Source organism: Vitis riparia, chromosome 19 (assembly GCF_004353265.1).
Source record: "Vitis riparia cultivar Riparia Gloire de Montpellier isolate 1030 chromosome 19, EGFV_Vit.rip_1.0, whole genome shotgun sequence".
NCBI classification, from domain to species: Eukaryota; Viridiplantae; Streptophyta; class Magnoliopsida; order Vitales; family Vitaceae; genus Vitis; species Vitis riparia.
This window is the reverse complement of record NC_048449.1, coordinates 17,199,235-17,219,573: the sequence shown is the minus strand read 5'-3', so window position 1 is coordinate 17,219,573 and position 20,339 is coordinate 17,199,235. Positions and strand designations below refer to the sequence as shown.

The 20,339-nt window shown below is 34.0% G+C and overlaps 1 pseudogene; it reads left to right on the top strand.

Annotated features, from left to right (window-relative positions):
* The first annotated feature begins 275 nt into the window (after nt 1-275).
* LOC117909336 lies at nt 276-1,613 on the top strand (annotated as a pseudogene).
* Nucleotides 1,614-20,339: the final 18,726 nt, after the last annotated feature.

Here is a 20,339-nt window from a genome sequence, read left to right as displayed (position 1 = left end):
TTTTTTGTTTAAATCCCACTCTGCATTGCTCCCTCTGTCCTTAGCCCACGGATTAATATTTGAAGTGGAGCTATTTATGTTTATTGATCAATGTCTTCCGCTCTCTTCGTCTCCGGGTTTTATATTTTTTTCTTTTTTATTTGTTCTCTATCCCTCTTCCTGCACGGTATTTGAATCTATTTGAAGTGCTTACGGTGTGTTTGAAGAAATGTCCAGAGAGAAGATTTGATTAATTCCTTAGTTTCCTGCTTTGGATCAATTGGGTTTTATGATGAAGTGTTGGTTCTCTTAGAGCAAAGTTCATCCGTGTTAGCTGGAAAAATGCCACTTCAGAATGCAATGTGGAAAATGGTTTATCAATCTTTGATCGAGAGCCATTGCTCATTGGGATTTCAGTCAGCTCTTTAGAGAAAGCTTTTAGAGTGGTCGATGTTGGTCCAAATGCTGAGCATAAAGATGAGGCTCCTAAATTCTGGAATTTTTGAGGAGAGAAAGCAGAGCTTCGAAGATTTAAAGATGGGATGATTGCAGAAAGCACAGTATGGGAAAGCAAGCAATGGGAAAGGCCTACCATCATAAAAAAAGGATTACCGAATATCTTCTTTTGCGGCACCTTTCCTTGTCAGAAAGAAATATCGTGCATATTGTAGATCAACTTGATTTCTCTCTGGTTCATGGTGTTGGAGATTCTATATCATTTTCTGGAAGTTTGCTTGAGGCATTTGAAGTGTTGTCAAAGCGATTACATCTTCTCATAGACATTCCTTTGAAGGTGTCTAGTGTGCAGCCTTTAGATTCAGCTTTCAGGTTTACATCTGTCTTCCCTCCTGAACCTCATCCCCTAGCCAATGAAAAGAGTGCTGTTCCTAGATTAAATAAGCTCACTTCAACCTGTATTCAACCATTGGAAGTTATGATTCAGTTGGAAGGTTCAGGCAACTGGCCAATAGATGATGTAGCTATTGAGAAGACTAAATCTGCTTTCCTTCTAAGAATTGGAGAAAGTCTCCAGAACAATTGGGGTATGATCTGCACTGCTACTGAGGAAAATGTGGATGTTTTTATGTTTGGATATGCATTTCGTCTTAGAATTTTGCATGAAAGAGGCCTGAGTTTGTTGAATAGGCAAAATAGGAGTAATCAACTGAAGCATATTTCTTCTGTTGACAAGGAACTTTTTACCCGTGGCCAGCATTCTAGCATGATTAATGGTCTACAAGGTTGTTACCCAATATATGGGCCAGTTATTCGGCTAGCAAAGCGATGGGTTGCTTCACATCTCTTTTCATCTTGCTTGGCCGAGGCGGCAGTTGAGCTATTGGTTGCATATCTCTTTTTGAAGCCTTTACCATTTTATGTGCCTTGCTCTCGGATATCAGGATTCCTAAGGTTCTTACGGTTATTATCAGAGTATGACTGGAACTTCTCTGCATTGGTGGTTTTGACAAACTATCGACAAGAAACTTATCTATTTCCTTTGAGTGGCTGCAAACTAGTGAACAGGTTGTTAATAAAGTATTGGGAGCAGTGTGCTGCTATAATGTGAGTGCAGCATATTGCTGAATCATCAAAGTTATATGGAGTGAGAATGAAAAGAAGTGGAAGAGGCTTTAGCATTGCGGTTCCTTGTGAATAATGGGATCATCATGCATAATCATCAGGAAAACTCGATCGGGCTGCAGCTAATACATTCAAAGCTTCGATATCTCCAAAAGAAATTTTCTCAGAATGATAAAAGATCAGTTACCCAAAGACTTATTATCCAAGTTAAATGCAAACTTGGAGTCACTAGAAATTATTTGGAACTCTTCCATTCCAGCAGAATTGCTAAGATTTGTAAACCAACAGTGAGCAAGCCAAGGTCCAGACGGTTCATATGGGGTGAAAGAGTCAAACTCCTTTGTGTATAAAGCCTTATTGAAAGAACCTTATGACGGTAATGTGTACTTGAGAGCCTATAATGATCAACTAGATTTCGAAATCAGTGAACCAGAAGCATTCTGTATTACCTTTCTTGGTTTTATTTCATTTTTAATTCACAATCGAGATGCTGCAGTTTCGGATGACCAGGACACACTTAATCTTAATGGCCCACCCTTCAATACACCTGAGGTTCAAACTGATACAACAGATAAATCAATCTCTGTATGGAATATTTCTAATGATTCCCTTGTAGTCTCTGATGGGAAAATGACAACCGATGAAAACTCCGAACTGGTTAAGAACCTTCAGTTTGGATTGACTTCTTTCCAGAACTTATAGACAAGCAGCTCAAATTTGGCATCCATATCTTCGAAGCTGAGCAATACTTCTCAAAGAAATCGTTTCCCAGTAATGGCATATTTTAGTTCGGAGTTCAGCTTGACGAATTTCCGTATCCCTGATTATATTTTTATTCCAGAATCAGAGGTCAGGTTATTTCTTATGTACTCGAGTGTCCAGTGATAGTGTTCATCAACTTCAAAAGCAGAGGATCCAATAGGCAAGGGTAATACATAGCGATTCAGATGTGTATTTCCTAGATGATCCCTTTGGTGTAGTAGATGCACATACTGCTGCATTTCTTCTCTATGAAAACGTCATGGCTGCCCTTGCTCATAAAATCGTCATTCTAGTGACTCATCAAGTGGAGTCTCTCTCTGAAGTCGATAAAATTCTGGTTGTAGAAGCTGGATAGATAACTCAATCAGGAAGCTATGAGAAGCTTGACATCCGGGACAACATTTGAGCAGCTTGTAAATGCATATAAGAATGCAGTAACAGTGCTGGAATTTCCAAATGATGTACAAGTAGAACCTCAAAAATTGGATCAGAATCTGTTAGAGAAGTCCCATCGATCTCTCTCCACCAGAGAAAACAGCGAAGGGTAGATTTCTATGAAGAGACTGCTTGGGGTTCAGCTCGCCGAAGAAAAAGGAAACAAAGATTGGTGATGTTGGGTAGAAGCCACGACATTGAATCATTATTGCACCGGGAATAGAATCTTGTTGCTGATATATTTTCAATTTTAACTGTTACAACAGCATTTGAAGCTATTATATCTTGTGTTCTTAAGTTTATTGAGAACCTGTTGAACATTGATAACGAATTGGATGACGAAGACATCACTATCAAAAAGGTTATTGATCTCTTCTGTTGAACTCTTTATCCAAATTCCTAAACTTGAAGTGAAGAGTGACCGTGAAATGTTTGAAGCCATAGTAACCTCCATAGCTGATGGTTACTTGGACTGAAACATGCATTCAGCGCATGATAAACAAATTCCTTTTGGGAACTGGCAATATGTTGGGTATAGAGTTTGCTAGGAGAGGTTCTGAAACTGTTGAGTTGGCTCTCTATATTTGATTGGATGCGAGACATCATAAGAATGCTGTAGGGGAGCAGAATGCTGCAATTCTGAGTAGATGGGCAACTTTAATAATGGACAATATGAAGCTGCTGCACAACTTCATTCTCAAGCTCAGCAGATTTGTGTTGATTCTATATCCTAAAGATGCTGTAGAAAGTGGAAAGCTTTTGTGATTGAAGCAATTTTTTTTATGCAGTGCCTCACTTCAGGACATTACTTCCAGATTCAAGGAGAGGAAATATGGGGGTTTATGGCAATGGTCTGAATTTCCCAACAAGATAGCAGGTACATTGACAATGGAGAAGCTATAAATTTCAACCTGAATAATTTCAGTACAGCAATTAGATTCTGTGGTAAGGCCTGGCAGTGATTCTTTGCAAGTATCATTTGATAAAATAAAAAAAAACCATGCACAAGTAATTCGGAGGCCTCAGTTCTCAAAGAGTTGCAGTGGATACCAACAACTGAATTCAAATAACCTTATGTTAAGGCACCAGAATCTACAAACAAGGCAGAATCAAACAGAGTTTCGGGGTGAAGAAGTTGACAAAATTAAGCTTGAAGCAACCTCTGAAGGGGTGTCTAAACTTCCGACTATTGCATGTGAGTACAGAGACAAGGAGGGCAGAATGGTGGAAAGGCCACAAGTAGATGATGCTGAAGAAATTAAGCAAGCAACTGAAAGATGAGGATTGGACATGGAATAACTTAAATACATTATGTTGAGCAATAGGATCCATATCCAGTTCCTTGATGGAAGAACAGGAAAACAGATTTCTGGTGATGAGTCCACACAAGGTTTAGACAGTATTGCTGAAGTCGTAGTTACCATCTTTCAAAGAAATACGAGGAGAACAGCTCTTCAAGAACATTTTTTTTTGTACAGCTTATAATGATCAACATGGTACTGAAGGCAACAGCAGTTTGATCTGGTATGGATATTTGATAGATGTCTGAGGGTTTATTGAAGATACAAAGAAAAATCTACATCAGATTTCAGCTTCTGAATTAGCTCCAGAAACTCGCAAAGGCTTCAAGAGTACAGAGATGAAGTTATTTTGACATCCAAGCTCCAACACCTTGTTTTTCGAGCTTTCGAGATTGTCATATTGAAGAAGAAAGAATGCTGATCTATGAATACATGCCCAACGAATACCTGGACTATTTTTGTTTTATTTTTTACCAGAAAATAAGTGCTACATTGGCTTGGCAAATGATACTTTAAGATTGTCATGGGAGTTGTAAGAGGATTTCTTTTCCAGCAATACGTTACTTGACAGTGAGCTGTACCCCAACATTTCAAATTTTGACATGACAAGAGTTTTTGAGAAAGATCAAACTGAAGCAAAAACAAAACAATATTTATATAAGCTCCAGAGTATATAGTTGATGGAAACCTTTCAGTAAGATATGATGTTTTTAGTTTCAATAAGCTTTTGTTAGAGACTCTAAGTGGCTAAGAATGCTTCCTGCAGTTCACGTGTCGGGTAACGAGGAAGCGGTGTTGCTGCAATCTAAACAGCCATACTTCCATATAGAAAGTCGTTCCACTAATGGTAATGAACCTGCTGTAGATGCGCACTCCAACACCGAACCCCCTTCATCATGACTTAAGGTAGGTCCGGAGATGGAATATCCTACTGAAATTCATTTTAATCAACCTGCATAGAAGTGGAAATGTGTCAACAGCATTCAGTAATAAGGAGACTCGAATGTGGGATTCTGGTTGGAATTGTGAACGTGTGAAAAGTCTGAGTTATGGGGTACTTGGTATTCAAAAACATGTGAGAGACTGAAGGCTTTCATAAAAGCACTTACAAGCAAGAAGATTCTGAAGCTGTATATTTGGAAGCTCCAGTTTTTGAGGCTCTGCTTCATTTCATATGCTGGGATTCATTACCTAACATAGAAGAGTCCTTCTACTTTGAGAGGCTTAGTATCTGCTCAACAGATTGGTACAGTCTAGGTAGGTTCAGGCAGTGATGCGAGCTTAATCTCTGCGAAGATACTGCCATAAATTCTGTAGCAACTACCTTAGCTTATGATCAGAATAACACCATTGTTCCCAGCTAAAAGCTGGATGTCATAAATTTGTTGAACTCTTTGAAGAATCGATAGCAAGAAAGTTTCACGCGAAGAAGTTGCTGAATCTTATTGACTGAAGCATTAGTTGAGGCATGGGTTAACAGTGAAGCCAGAACTGAACTAGAAATTCGTCTAAGAGAAGCTGAGGAACGTAAAGCCACGCTGGTTGAGGCCCTTTGAAGAACTATGGCAAACGCTAAACAGAGCAACAGGCTGTGTTTAGAGAGGATTGGTTCTGTAGAGACATTGAGGATCTTCAAAAGCGTTATCAAGCTGGTGAACGTCGACATGAGGGGTCAATCACTCAAGTTCCAGAATCTACTAGGCCGCTTTTATGGCGGATTGAGGTAAAAGTTGAAAGGCTTAATTAATCGAAAGCTAGCAGAATGCAGGAAACCTCTCAATGCAGAAAATTGGAAATTCCGAACCTTCTATTTAGTATTTGACTTCTGTTGAGGAGAATCCAGTTGAGCTTACAAATCAAGATATCTTCTAAGTTGAAGCATTTTGACAGTTGTACACTTTTGCAGTGAATTGGTCCCTTCTATCCGGAATCTCCCGGCTTCACCTCATGGCAACCTTGCTATACACACCTTCTCCTCTATTCACTTCTTTGATTGGGAACTTACTGTTTTAAATTGAATTTTTGAACCATTGTTCGACTAAACATTCCCGGCTTTGAAAAATTCATCTTAGGTCCTTTCTAGGTATAAAATCCATATTCTAACACACTCTTGCTGCCATTTTTCTTCTGGCATGCATTTTCACTATTTTATTTGATTTTCAATCGATTTTCTTCATTTTTCTCGATTCTCTCAAGCATGAATAAAATTCATGATTCCAAACAATGGAATTCATAGAATCAACTCATGCGAAATTAATTAGGGCTTTGGTGGGGGCCCGACATTCATAACACTCACTTCAATACTGTTTGCTTGATATGATGATTTTTGATTCTTCTTGATGAAATACTTGAATTCACTTTATATCTATTGTTGAGATACCCTTGTTCCCATAGACGCGTGGATGCTCGCTAATCAGGTACGCTCTTTCCACCCTTCAACTCTAAAATTCTATGAATATGTATGTTATCATGAACCATGACCGTGTTTGATGCCATAATTGATTGCCTTGACGCTTGTTTGATCGTCTTTGATAAAATATATATTATGTGTCGTATTTTTCTACACTAACTCTTATGTTTTATGATAGCGCTTGAGAAGCCGTTCAGGTACGCACTTTGACTCCCTCTTATGATTGGTTTTCTTGTTAGGCATGCAATATTCGAGATCATCTAGCCTACTTAGGTATCCATAATTAACTGATTAATGGCTACACTTCCCTTAACCTAGTCAGTAGAGACCTCTTTAGGGCTTAGAGGGGTGCTATCTCCTAGAGGTACCTTCCCAATAAGTAACATGATCCCCAGACCAAGACTCGGTTTTTTCAAAGACATGCTTTTTCCAAAAATTATGGAGTCACATTTTAGGGTTTTTCTTTCTTGTTTTATTTTCCCTTTAAAATAAAAATAAAATAAGTGGCGACTCCAACTTTTTCCAAAAATTAATTTTTCACAAAAAAATAAAAAGCGAGTCTCGCCGATCGAGTGGGGACGCACGTGAAAAATGCGGGTCCACACGGTGCCACAATGTAGAGGAATCCTCTTTTACAACACATCTCTTAATGCCAGTTTGGACATGTAATGAATTATGAGCGGTATCATTTTGTAAGAATATACAATAAAGACCATCAGACAAGATATCATTCCCAACACAATCAGATTTATAAATCAAACTGAAAAATGTTTCTGAAAAATGAAAGGAATATCCAAACGGTACAAGTCTAGAAACTGAAATCAAGTTTCGTGAGAAACTTGGTACATAAAAGGTTTTTTGCAATTCTAAAACAAAACCACTATTTAAAGTTAAATAACATATCCCTATTGCTTCCACATGCGAGCCCATCTTGTTTCCGGATAAGATGAATTGCTCATTTGTCACTGGCTTCCTTAGGTTTTGCATACCCTGCAAGGAATTTGAAATGTGGATTGTAGATCCAGAATCAATCCACCATGTGTTGGTGTTTACATTAACCATATTAGATTCATAGCAAACAAATGAGGTAGGGTTACCTTTCTTCTCAAGCCAATTCTGAAATTTCAGACATTTCTTCTTCATGTGTCCTTTCTTTTACAGAAAAAACATTTTTCGTCTTTCTTAATGTCAGATTTTGGAGGAATTTGTTGCTTCTCTTTCTGACTAGCTTGAGATTTTCCTTTCTTTCCTTTCCTTTGCGTCACCAGCATGGCACTTTCTCTCTGTTCCATCAATAACCTTCCTTCCTCTTGAACACACATGGTCATCAATTCATTGATAGACCACTTATCCTTATGTGTGTTGTAAGAGATTTTGAAAGGTCCATACTGAGGCAGAAGAGTGTTAAGGATAAAGCGCACCAAGAAGGATTCAAACATTTCTACCTCTAGTTTCTTCAATTGAGCCACAATGTCCCTCATCTCCATGATATGTTCACGCACACCTCTTATACCGGTGAGCTTCAGGAATGTGAACTTCATAATTAGGGTGCTTGCCAAGGCTTTATCTGAAGTGACGAATTGCTCGTCAATAGCCTTTAGCAATTCATGGACATTCTCATGTTGCTCGATTGAACCACGTATACCAGCACTGATTTTTGTCTTAATGTACATCACGCTAAGGCGATTAGATTTCTCCAACGTTCATACAATAAAATTTGTTCAGGTGTGTTGGTATCAGTGATCTTATGTGGTTCATCTTTCCTTATAGCATAATATATGTCCATGCACCCTAATTGAAGAAGAATTCTCTCCTTCCATATCTTAAAGTTATCTCCTCTAAGTTCGGGAACCTCACAACGAATATCAGATATGCTAGGTAAAACTGCACAAAAGGAATACAAGCTTATTAAAAATTTGAGGCTTTAATATAAATTCATGCTTTACCAATGTAGAACATGCTTAAAATTGGATCTAATTTTATTAAAAATTGCCTATGGGCTAAATCTTTAATTCAATCATATTAATTGTCTTTATGATAGACTTTATCAAACTATTTTATTGAATTATGAAATTTATTATGAATATAGTTTGATATTTTATGTCTATAATCTTTATGATAAACCTATTAAATTAATTCTTCCTAACTCCTGTGGGTAAATTAGGAAAAATTAATTTTAATATTTTATCCTAATTAATTATATAAACATAATGAAAACCCTGTGGGGCAAAATCATCATATTTATATAATTAATTACAATTAATGTTCATAATGTGATCCTTATTTACTCAATATATAATTTTTATATAATTAAGGATGCTGTGGCTATTCCTTAATTATTTAAAAAATCATATAGTTTCACTAGACATTAAAACTATATGATATAATTTTAATATATCTAACTCAAATTCAGGCAATAATTGCATGCATTAAGAGCTACAACTTTAATTTAGGCTACAAACATATAAAACAATATATAATTATTTATTTTGCATGTATAAAATTTACATGATAATTTAAAAATAATAATAATAATTTAAAGGTTTCAGATTATGAATGAATGCCTAAATCCAAATAAAACACAATCAATTCTATTCCCAATAAAATTAAAATAAAAATTCAAATCAGGCCAAAAAGAGCCTAAACTGGCCCAATTTTAACCATCATTCAATGAACCAAAACTTAAAGCCCATAATTTTGTAAAATGGGCTATTGGCATACATTGAGCTTAATGAGCCCAATAGCCTCTTATACCAAGGCCCAAATTTCCATTGCCCAACACTTATTAGAACCCATTCTCTCTCTAGGTTCTAATTTACCGCCACCCTTGTGGATTGCTTCATCACCAGCTAGCCATGGAGCCACCTGCATCAGAGGCATAAAGAGCCTCACGGGTGTCTTCCGGCTACCAACATCACCAGCAAGTAAGTCCTCACTGGTGACTTCCAGCCGTTGCGAATAGCGCTTGAACGGCACTCCCAAAGGGCGCCTCTTGCCGGCGCAAAAAGTCGCCTGAAACGGCACTGGTATAGCGCCTGAAATGGACTAGTTGCAGCCCCAAAAAATGGACTTTCAATGGTGCTGCATGTGGTGCCTGAACGGGGCTGGTATGGCGCCTGAAAATGGACTGGTTGCAACACCAAAAAATGGACTTTCAATGGTGCTGCAAGTGGTGCCTGAACGGGGCTGGTATGGCGCCTGAAAATGGCGCTGGTTGCAGCCCCAAAATGCACTCCCAATGGTGTCTCCAATGGCGCCTTAACAGCGCCGCTGAAGCAACTAAAAATGGCGCCTGAATGGCTGCCTTTAATGGCGTTTTCTGAAAGAATTACACCAACCCTTTGGATCGCCTCAAGCAGCCATTGTTTAAATAATTTAGAGAGATCATAATAACAAGAATTTTCATTCAGAATTAATACAAAACAGAGGTAAGATTTAACGTGCTCTGATACCAAATGTAAGTTGTTTACATGCTATATATATATATGATTCCAATGGATTTGCAATATGAATCAAAACTGAAAAAGACTAAGAATAGTCTACTTACCTCCCGTCATTGTAGTCGGTTTAAAAAAAAACTTGATTTCCAAACTCTAATCTCCCTTTGTTTAGATGGTGTTTCTGAAGATAATAGCAGACGAGTTCGGGACCATTTTTCCTTTTAAAATCTTTATATTCGTGGCTTCCATCATACCACGTTGTTCTTGCCACCACGTTGAGCAGTTGCTGGCTCCTTAACCGTAGTGGAAGTGAGATGGTGGAGGACGTGGTCAAAGTGTTGGACCACATCATGAAGTGAGAACGTGTGAACATGTATTCAGCTTACAGGATGAACTTAATGTCATGCAAGATCTTTTAGAACACTTACATGTGGGAAAAATCATGGGTTGGAGGGAGTAGCATCTAACAAGAACGATCCATATATTTAAGAAGTAGAAACATGTAATAGTTATGATAGTCTGTTCTTTAATAATTATAACATGATTGTGTAACTTCCTTCGTATATAATACATTTGATTATGGCAATGTTTTAGATAATATATGTTTGAACATCTTTTTTATTAGCTTATAAATGCACATTTCACTCTCTTATATATTTTTTCTCTAACTAGCTACTTGAATATTGAATTATATTTTCTAGATTTTTGAACTATATGTTATGCACCACGTAGTGATAAAAGATTCCATGGGAGATTGAAGATTATTGTTAGGTTATCTTTTCACTTCTTTTTTTCTTACTATTCTAAAATATTGTAGAAGATGATGTTATTTGCAGAGATGAATTTTGAATTGATATTCATGAAAGGAAAAAGATATTGTATATACCTTTTGTTTCAACGTGAATGCATTAGGAATATTGTGTTTGATTTTTTTTTTTTTTTTTTTTGCATCAAAAAATAATCTTAAACATATAATTTTTTTTTCAATGGCCGATTCCATGAGATGGTTAATTTGCTTATTTTAAATAAGGTTTTTTTGTTTTTCTTTTTTCTCTCAAGATTTACAATTGATTATGCCCATATAAATGGCTAAGACCATAGTTTAGCTCATGGTTTTGAGAAATGGTTGGTTATAAATTCATATACCCATATTTGTTCCTATATAGAAAAGTTTATGTTCGAAAAGTTGGTAGATACTATTAGGAAATCCATTCATCATTCCAATAGATGGTAGGGTATAAGTTGGTTTTAATTATATGATGGTTTATAACATTATTTTAATTTATATTAAATTGGTTAGGAAAAGTTTTGTTTGAGTTCAGTAAGAAAAAGTTTTTATCTAGCTTTTCATTTGAAAGGCTAATATTGAACTGGTTAGTAATAATATATTTTAAATTGTATAGTGAGATAGATTATTGAGGGAAACAAAAAAGATGTATTAAAAGTACAAACATAATCATGAATCTGCTGCTTTTCGGCTTGAGAAGGAATGACCCTATGATGATTGTATTTCCTTACAAAAAGAAAAAAAAAAAAAAAAAAAAAAAAGCTTTGAAGCAAGTAATCAAAGATTAGGAATAGAATAGGCAATCCATGTTCACCACTCCGCTATTCTCTTTCCATTCTTTGTGGTTTAGCAAGGGCATGGCTTAAAGAAGTGTGGGTCGAAAGGGCGATAGGCAAAGTAACAAAGTAAACCTTCTAAGCTTCAATTAGTGTGCAAGAGTAACAAGAGTTGTTAGTTAGACTTCCTCTAAGCATGCAAGAAGCTGTCCAGACTTAGGGTTAGCGGTACTGTCCAAAGAGTAAGAATAGTAGCCATCACCTTAGTCTCTAAGAGGTTTATGGACTAGTTAATCACGTTTTTCATAAACCATCTTGGTTGTTGGTATATGTTATTTAGGGTCTTTGTCGACAACTATACCAACAAATGTAATAAACTATTTGAAATAGATACTATTATATATATATATATATATATATATATATATATATATATATATATATATATATATATATATGGAGGAAAAAAGCCATTTGGCTTTTGACCTATAGAAGGAGTCTAATCAAAGAGCAACCAAAACAAAGGGCAAAAAAAGTGATTTAAAGTAGCATCTTCTTATTTTTCTTTCTTTCTTATATTTTCTCCACAGATTAAGTAGCATGAATAATCTTCCCTTAATTTAATAGTTCTCTAATAAGAAAAATAAAAAATAGTAACTAAAGATAACTCAATAAATAATTAACCTAATTTTAAGTTTTAAAATCGATTTGTGAGTAGTTTTCCTTTTGCTTATGCTTTTTTTCTTCTTACGTTTCTCACTAGTGAAATTCCATGTGTACAACACATAGGAAACCAATCATATGAGAGGATTGGGTGAAATTAATTATTATTTTTGCACTACACCAACTACATCCGTAACTTGATAAATGATGATAACATTTTATGTCATAAAATGGTTTAAAAGTAAATACTTCAAAAACCTAAGAGGATTCTTTTGATTGAAGGCCACAAATCAAGTCATGCGAGGGAAGAAAATGAAGATATTATTTTTATGCAAATTTTATTTATTTAAAAAAAAAAATTCTACATTCATTCTTTTATCTATTGTAATCTACAAGATTGAAGGCCACCTAAGACTATATATGTTTGATTTTAAGAAAATCATATGAAAAATATAAAAGAAAGAAAAGAAAAGAAAGAAAATATAAAAAATTAAAATCAATAAATTATTTTTTATATGTTAATTTTAATTTAATTATATTAATTTATTATATAAAGATGAAATAATTTTAAAATATATAAATTTCTCATTGATGATAATTGTAATTGATCGTTTTTCTATTTTTATAACAAGACTAAATAAATAATAATAATTGTTTTTTTTTAATTAATACTTTCTTTGATGAAAGTGAGGGTAAACTTTTGGTTTGAATAGATGCATGATTTATGGGGAAGGAATAAAGTTAGTGGGAGGTGTGTGTGATCACATGATAATTGATATGAGGTACAAGCAATTAGTAATGACGGGATTTCTTGAAGTAGGTGCCTTCCTCGTTAGTCATCTCTTTTACAGTTAATAGGTTTAAACGAGATTTCTTGAAGTATATATTAGGATATTTCAAATTTTAAATTTTTTTAATTTTATTGGAATTTTTGTGACATTTTCATGGTGGAGAGCTTTTGTTGGGAATCAAGTCAAGCCTCCAACATGACAACAACTGCCAACCACATAGGCTACTTGAAGCGTTTGATTTGTTTTGCATGAATTTTATGTATATGGTTTGTCCTCCTCAATTAATTTTAATTATCTTATCTTTAAATTTTATTTAATAAATTGTTAAAATATAAAAAACTAATAATCTTATAAATTGTTAAAAACAAAAATTCACACATATTAGATAAATCATTATTTTAATATAAATGTGTTTGAATCTATATCTAATTGCTAAATGTTGTATATTATGTAATATATGTGAGGACAATGGGTCTTCATTATATGTTGACAATTTTGTTCCACTTTATTTTTTGGCTTGGGAATCTTTTTAGATGGTGCCCTACTCTCTATTGAAGATTCAAGATTGTTGTCCACTCAACCAAAAAATCATAGGTAAGTCTAAAAAGGTTTTGCTTGTGGCAAGTTATGTTTTCAAAGGGTTAGATGGACCAATTTCCTTTTATTGAATTAAAAAGATTAAATTAATGTATTTTAAAAAAAGGTTGGGCCACTTGAGTGATGGAACAATGCTTAAGCTTTGGGATCACCCAAGCGCTTAAGTTGAAATGAAGTTCTCGAGGTGCAGGAGTGGTGGTTAAGTGCACTCGAGTGCTTGTATAGAATATGGTAGAATATTTTCAGATATTTCATGCAAATTGAGCTAGTAGAATATTTTTAGATATTTCATGCAAATTGAGCTTGGAAAGTTTGAAGTTCTTATCCCTTAGGGTTTTTATGCCTATATAAACCCTAGTATAACCTTTCTAAGGAATGACACTTTTCATAAGTCTACCTTACCACACCCTTCTCGATCTCTCATCACGCATTCCAAACATTGAATCTAGGGTTGTTTGAAGTCCTACATCCCTTCAACAGGGTTGAAACATATTCATGGGAGCATTTGGAGATTGTTGCATCACAAACATGGATCAAGTAGTAGGTATTAAAAAGTAAGTCTTTAGGGTAAAATAGCAAGGTAAATTTGTGTAAGATGTTCTCATATAGTGGAATTAGATTAGAGGTCTTATACTTCATAGTTTTTTATATTCACAGTTAGTGTGGGGGTTTTCCACATACAAATTCTTGTGTCTCATGCATAATTATTGGTTTTTTTGAGTATTTTGATTTTATTAATTAACCTTGATATCTCATAGGCTTAAAATTGGGTTAATAAATTTCATTCCTTGTATTATAATTTTTAAATACACCCATTCACCTCCTTCTATGTGTTACCCTACTGGACTTAGGTTTTTCAATTGTTATCGAAGTGGGATAAAAATCAAATTTTTATTGATCCTGCAAATCCAATATGGAATAACCAAGAACTAAGGCTCCTATGAAGAGTCCACCTTACTTTGATGGGAGTAACTATCCCTACTGGAAATCTAGAATGAAGTACTTTCTTAAAATACAAGGTGAACAAGTATGGAATTCAGTGAAATATGGATAGGGACCCCTATTGAGACTTGATGTGAATGGGAAATCAACTAGTGAGTTAAAACCTAAACAAGAATGGGACAAACTTGATAATAAAGGAAGTGAAGCCAATTCGTGGGCTCTTAGGCATCCCCTCTAAGTAGCTTTGTTGTTGTTGCATCATTATGCCTTGTGCAAGCCCACCATTGTGTTGTAATGTGATATAGCATTGCACTCATGCCTCAATAAGTCACTTTGTTGCACAAAGCATTATGCCCTTATTTCATCTTACCTTTGTCATCGGTCACTCTTGGGCCCAAGGTACTACCCCATGAGATCGTGGTCCTGCATGCTTCGTTTCAAGGGGCTAATGGCTAGCCTAAATTGGCTTTTAGATGTTGCATTCATTATAGATTGTATGAGAACTAGGCTACATCTGACAACTTGATTGACCGACTAACATAGGTTATGTTTAGTCCAATCCATTAGAAATAGTTGTTAAGTATTGGTTGGGCCTAAGGAACAATGAATACATTGCCTATACTCATTATAGTGATGCTTATTGGCCATTATCTCTTCAAATGAGTTTCATCTAGAATTGGTGACAATTATTCTTTTACACACATGGTCCTAAAGGAGAAAAAACTCCTTTAAGGGAGTTGTTGATCCTTAGATTATCTTTTAATTTTTTAATTTTTTTATATTTTTTTAAACAATACAAAAGTCCTTTTATTTCTGAAATATATTACATGACAAAACATGCATCATTGGTGTCTCAAATTTTTTTTTTAAAATAAGCAACTAAAAGGATTCTTACATTTCCCCAAAAAGATCTCTCACAAGTAAGGTAAACTTAATAAATTGAGGAGATAAACATATGTTGATGACGTAACATTTGACCTCCCGCCAAACAAGGTGGTGAGACCACATTAGACAACAAATTTTCTTAAAACTTAAGCTTGTAGAATTTGGGCACCCCATAATGCATATTGTGTATTTTCAACAAGCACTACTTATTTTTATGCTACCAAACTAAAAAATTTTAAATTTATCTTTATAAAAACAAAAAAATAAATTTGATCTAACAAACTATACTTGGAATCCTAGCACTACGTTTGAATTAATCGTTTATGCTTATATATTGAACCAATTACCTAAACAAAAGTTCTATAGAGGATTTAGGATTGATCATCCAATAATAAATAAAGGAAAAATATATAATTTTCTAATATATATATTTAAGGCTTTGTGCTCAAATAATGCACTTTTTCATAGAGGAAAATGAATTAAGCATTTTGATTTAGCTTGAATTGTTTAAAATATATGCCAAAGATAAATGGAAGATTTTAAGTTGATGATGCTAAGGTTATTTAAAATCTTATAAATTGAACCCATATGTTGTTAAGAGATCAATGTCTAAAATAACTTAACTATTTTATCAAAAAAAATAAAAATAAAAAACCAACTTAAGAAATGAAGTATGCTAATATTTTCTAAATGAATGGAAATAGAAAATTCTTTACTATGTGATATATAAGAACAAAATATCGTTATTGGAAATAATTTTGGTGGATTTTTTGTTCTTTTCTTTTGTCTTTCCATTAGCTCTAGAGATAGCAACCAAATTAAAGAAATTCTTTGCACACTTGTTTATCAAAATCAAGGGAAGGTATAAATATACAACCTAGTCATATGGGTATGGTAATTTCTTACTAAAGTCATTAATGGAAGGATACAATTTTGGAGACATACAACCACAATATGTGGGATTACACTTGTCTTTACATATTTAAAAAGGCAACCGAAAGGATTTAACATCGATTTGGCCTATTAGTATATACACATTTTTGTGAATCCAAATTGTCACCTTTCTAACCTAAGTTTCGATAGTGAAAGAGATAAATTTCACTATTCACACAATCTTCTTTGGTCGATGGCTGCCCAAATTGTATAAGACCAATCACTATATTTCTTGCTTCATCACTTGAAGATGAAGATGAAAATGACGTTGTGACTAGGAAATAGATTGGTATTCCAAGCATTCATACTCATCCCAATTATGGCTCACCCAATTGAACATGTAAAGAAAACAGGTAGGCCTTATCCTTTTACTACTAGTAATAGCTCACATAAAATTCAAGCCACTCATAATGGTAAGAACTAAAATTTTCTTATTTTGCCAATAAATTCTAGTCTCTGTGAGCAATTCTCAAGGTTTTCAACTCTTCACATATATAAGAAGTGATGGAAAAAGTTTCCTCAATGTAGATTGCACTTTTAACAATGAAGTGTTTCAAGTTCTATCCTCATGTTAACATATGCTAATGGAAATCTTGTTTAATGCCTCTATTGAGTATGCAATATATAAAATGTAATTAATAGAAATTGGAGTGGAAGAAACTATTGGCAGCATGGAGGGATCTCATAAGACATCAAACCATTAGGGAATGATATAACCTCATTAATAAAATGTTATTGGTTCCAATTTCAAGTGTTTATTGATTCTAGGGTCTTTCATTATCAATGTTAAAAAGGGTTGTCAAGCAAATTGAAGTCATCAAAAGTTCAATATCTACTACACTAAATTTTCAATCTCATAAAAATGAGGATAATGATTTGCAATCAATAGATAACAAGCAAACCACTTATTATTCACTAGAGTTAGTTAATCCTTCATTAAATAATTCAGTCACCCCAAATTATTGCTACTCTAAACTTATGTTCATGTTCCTATAAGCATTGAAATAAGAAAAACATAGAGCTCCGAGTGAATTTGCCTCTGTTGTTTGGGATGATAAGGTTCATTAAGCAAAAAGGTGCTTAGAACTCTTGTTGAGTTGTTTCTGTTAAAAAAAAAATTATTTTCCATGGAAGTTCATTAATGGCTTGAATACCTTGACCCTTTGAAATAGCACTACACACAGCTTCTCCATAACATCGATTTTTCCTAACTACAAATAAACAAAGAAATAAATTTTAGCTATAACAAGTCATGTAATAGTTAATAACAAGGATTTCATGTTTAACAACATTTCCATTATATAGAATTTCTTTCTTAATCTCTAAGTGAAAGATAAACAATTTAGTCCTTGAACCAAAAATTGGTAAATGTAAAAATGATAGAATTCACTACTTCATTATCTCACAATATGGCTCGATATGATATAAGAAATCACTGGCTACTTTAAGGACATACAATTACACAATGAGCAAAGTGGCTTTGAATTTCCAAATGTCCTATTTTTCATCAATTGCATTTTATATTATAAGTAAGTTACTGTGAATGGTTTATAAACCTAGCTAGATTAAACCTAGCCAAATTCTCTTTTTTGGTGGCATCATTGCACTACTTGGCATTAAGAGAATTATATATGCATCCTACATCAAGTCATAGAAGAAGGTACAACATTGAGAAAGTGAATTAGATTTTTGTCATTTGCCTAAAAAATATATATTTTACCTTGGAACACAAAAACTTGGGACATCCCCTGCTTCGGTCCATGAAATAACCTCTCCACAATGCTCAACAACCAATTTTCCTACCTATATCGGTAAAAAAAAAAAAAAAAAAATGCTTGCACATAAGTGAAGTTGATATTATGATCATAGTAAAATTAGGTATAAGATTATCTCAACCTTTACATTTTTTAATTTAGTTACAAAAGTATCATCAAAATTTAAGACTGTCCATAGATTCAAACATTAAGAATCAAATAGTTATATATTGAAAACTAATAATTCTATTCTTAAAATAAATATGACATAATAAAAAGATTCTTATGGAAATGCATTACATATAATATAATATTAGCAGGAATAAAGTAAATAGAGAGAAACTAAAATGAACATTTATTGGACATCCCCATTACATTTTAGTGAACAATTTATGTAAACATGTTTCTTGCAATGGACATTGGACACACTTCATGGGCAATATTGAGATCTGCACTCTATGCTCACATTCAACCATCGCTTCCCCACATGTACTGTCGGGATCATCTGCTGGGATCATCATCATATGCGCATTCATAAATAATACTATCATCTTCGTTTTTCTTTGTATGTTAAGGAGCACCAAAAAAGAATTCCACACTAGATGGGAATTTATAAATAAATGAAAATACTTATTGATATAGTAATTACTATAATGATATCAGCACTAGTTTAGATACCAAGTACTATATAGTTCCCTTCCTACACTCCAACACAAAAAACACTAAACAATGTACAAGAAATGAAAAAAAAAATAATTGTGATAAAATTACTCATCAAGTATGGAATAAAGTTGCGATTCCATGGAGGCAATTACTAAAATAAATAACACTTTTTTCATGATCGAGTACCTTGCCTTGGAGTCATAAAACAATTCCTCACATAATAAATGGGTAAAAGCAACTGTTTATCTTCTTTGATTAAGACTACATTGAAGGCATAATTGGAAGCTTTAAGGAAGGCCTCCTTCCAATCCTCCATCAACTCTAAGTATTTTTTTTTTTAACTAAGAAACTTGTAGAAATGCAAACATCTATATGAGCACTTGAAAATAAAACAACTCATGGAAACAATTAGATGAGTTAAGCATTAGACATCTCTAATGGATTATAGTGAGGGCATCTTGAGTATTGCGTTTGTTTAGACTAGGTTTAGAAATATTCCCTTTTTGCTAACTATATAGCTTCAAAACTTCTCACTTTCGACCATAAAAACAAATTTATCAAGTTTGAGTTTCATTCCAAAATTTTTCATTACTTCAAAGCTTTCTTGTAAGTGTAGTTAGTGAAGTGCATCTCTAGTTTTTACTAGTATATAATTGATATTGACCTCCATTGTTTTCCTAGAAGATGTGAGAACATAGAGGTGACCCATCCTCTGATAGGTTCTCTTATATTTATTTTTCTAATTGTGGGGAATTACCATGTATCAATAACTTCCCTTATTGGTTATAAAAGTTGTTCTCTATGTTCTCGGCATCAATATACATCCAAAATAGATAATCTCTAGCCTCTTGTTATTGCATCTACTAGTTGATTCGGCTTGGCAAGATAAACACAATCTTTTGGGCATGCTTTGTTAAGGTCCATATTGTAAATCAAATTCTCAATTTCCTATATTTCATGGGTACAACTATTGTATTAGAGAACCAAATGGGGTACTAGAGTTCCTCGACAAACCTAGCTTCTAAAAGGCTATAAATTTCCTAACAAACTATATTTCTTTATTCAGTTGAAAATTTCTTGAATTTTTACCACAATGGTTAAGAATCAAGTGGTGTACAACTATAGTCTTGGAATCTCAAAATGAAATATATTAAAATGACTTCAATAGTGTCACAAATTCTTATTTCTCTTGTTTGGTTAAGGTTAAGCCTGAGTCAACCTTCCTTCTTTCCAGATACTTCACTAAGTTAACCTTTTATGTATTCTCAATGATTAAGAGTATTGGCCTCTTAGATCTAAGCAACGGAAGTAATACCAATTTTTAAAAAAATCGATCTTTTAGGGTTAAAGTACTAATCTATAGGTTTTGATGTTTCCAAACCTTAAATTCCAAGTGTTTAAGATGACCTTGAAGTTGTTTGAAGTCTCTTAAAGCTACGATCTTTCGCTTGATGACTCAACCTTGTTCTTCACACACTTTCGGTGGGGTGGAAAGAAAAGTGAAGGCTATAACTCTCTTTTTCTTTGGATGGTGGAAGACAAAATCTATGGAAACCCTAACGCCTAAGGGGTATTTATAGGTTCCTAACTAGGCTTAAGTGACTTGAGCCCAGTTGAACTTGAGTAACTTAATCTAGCCT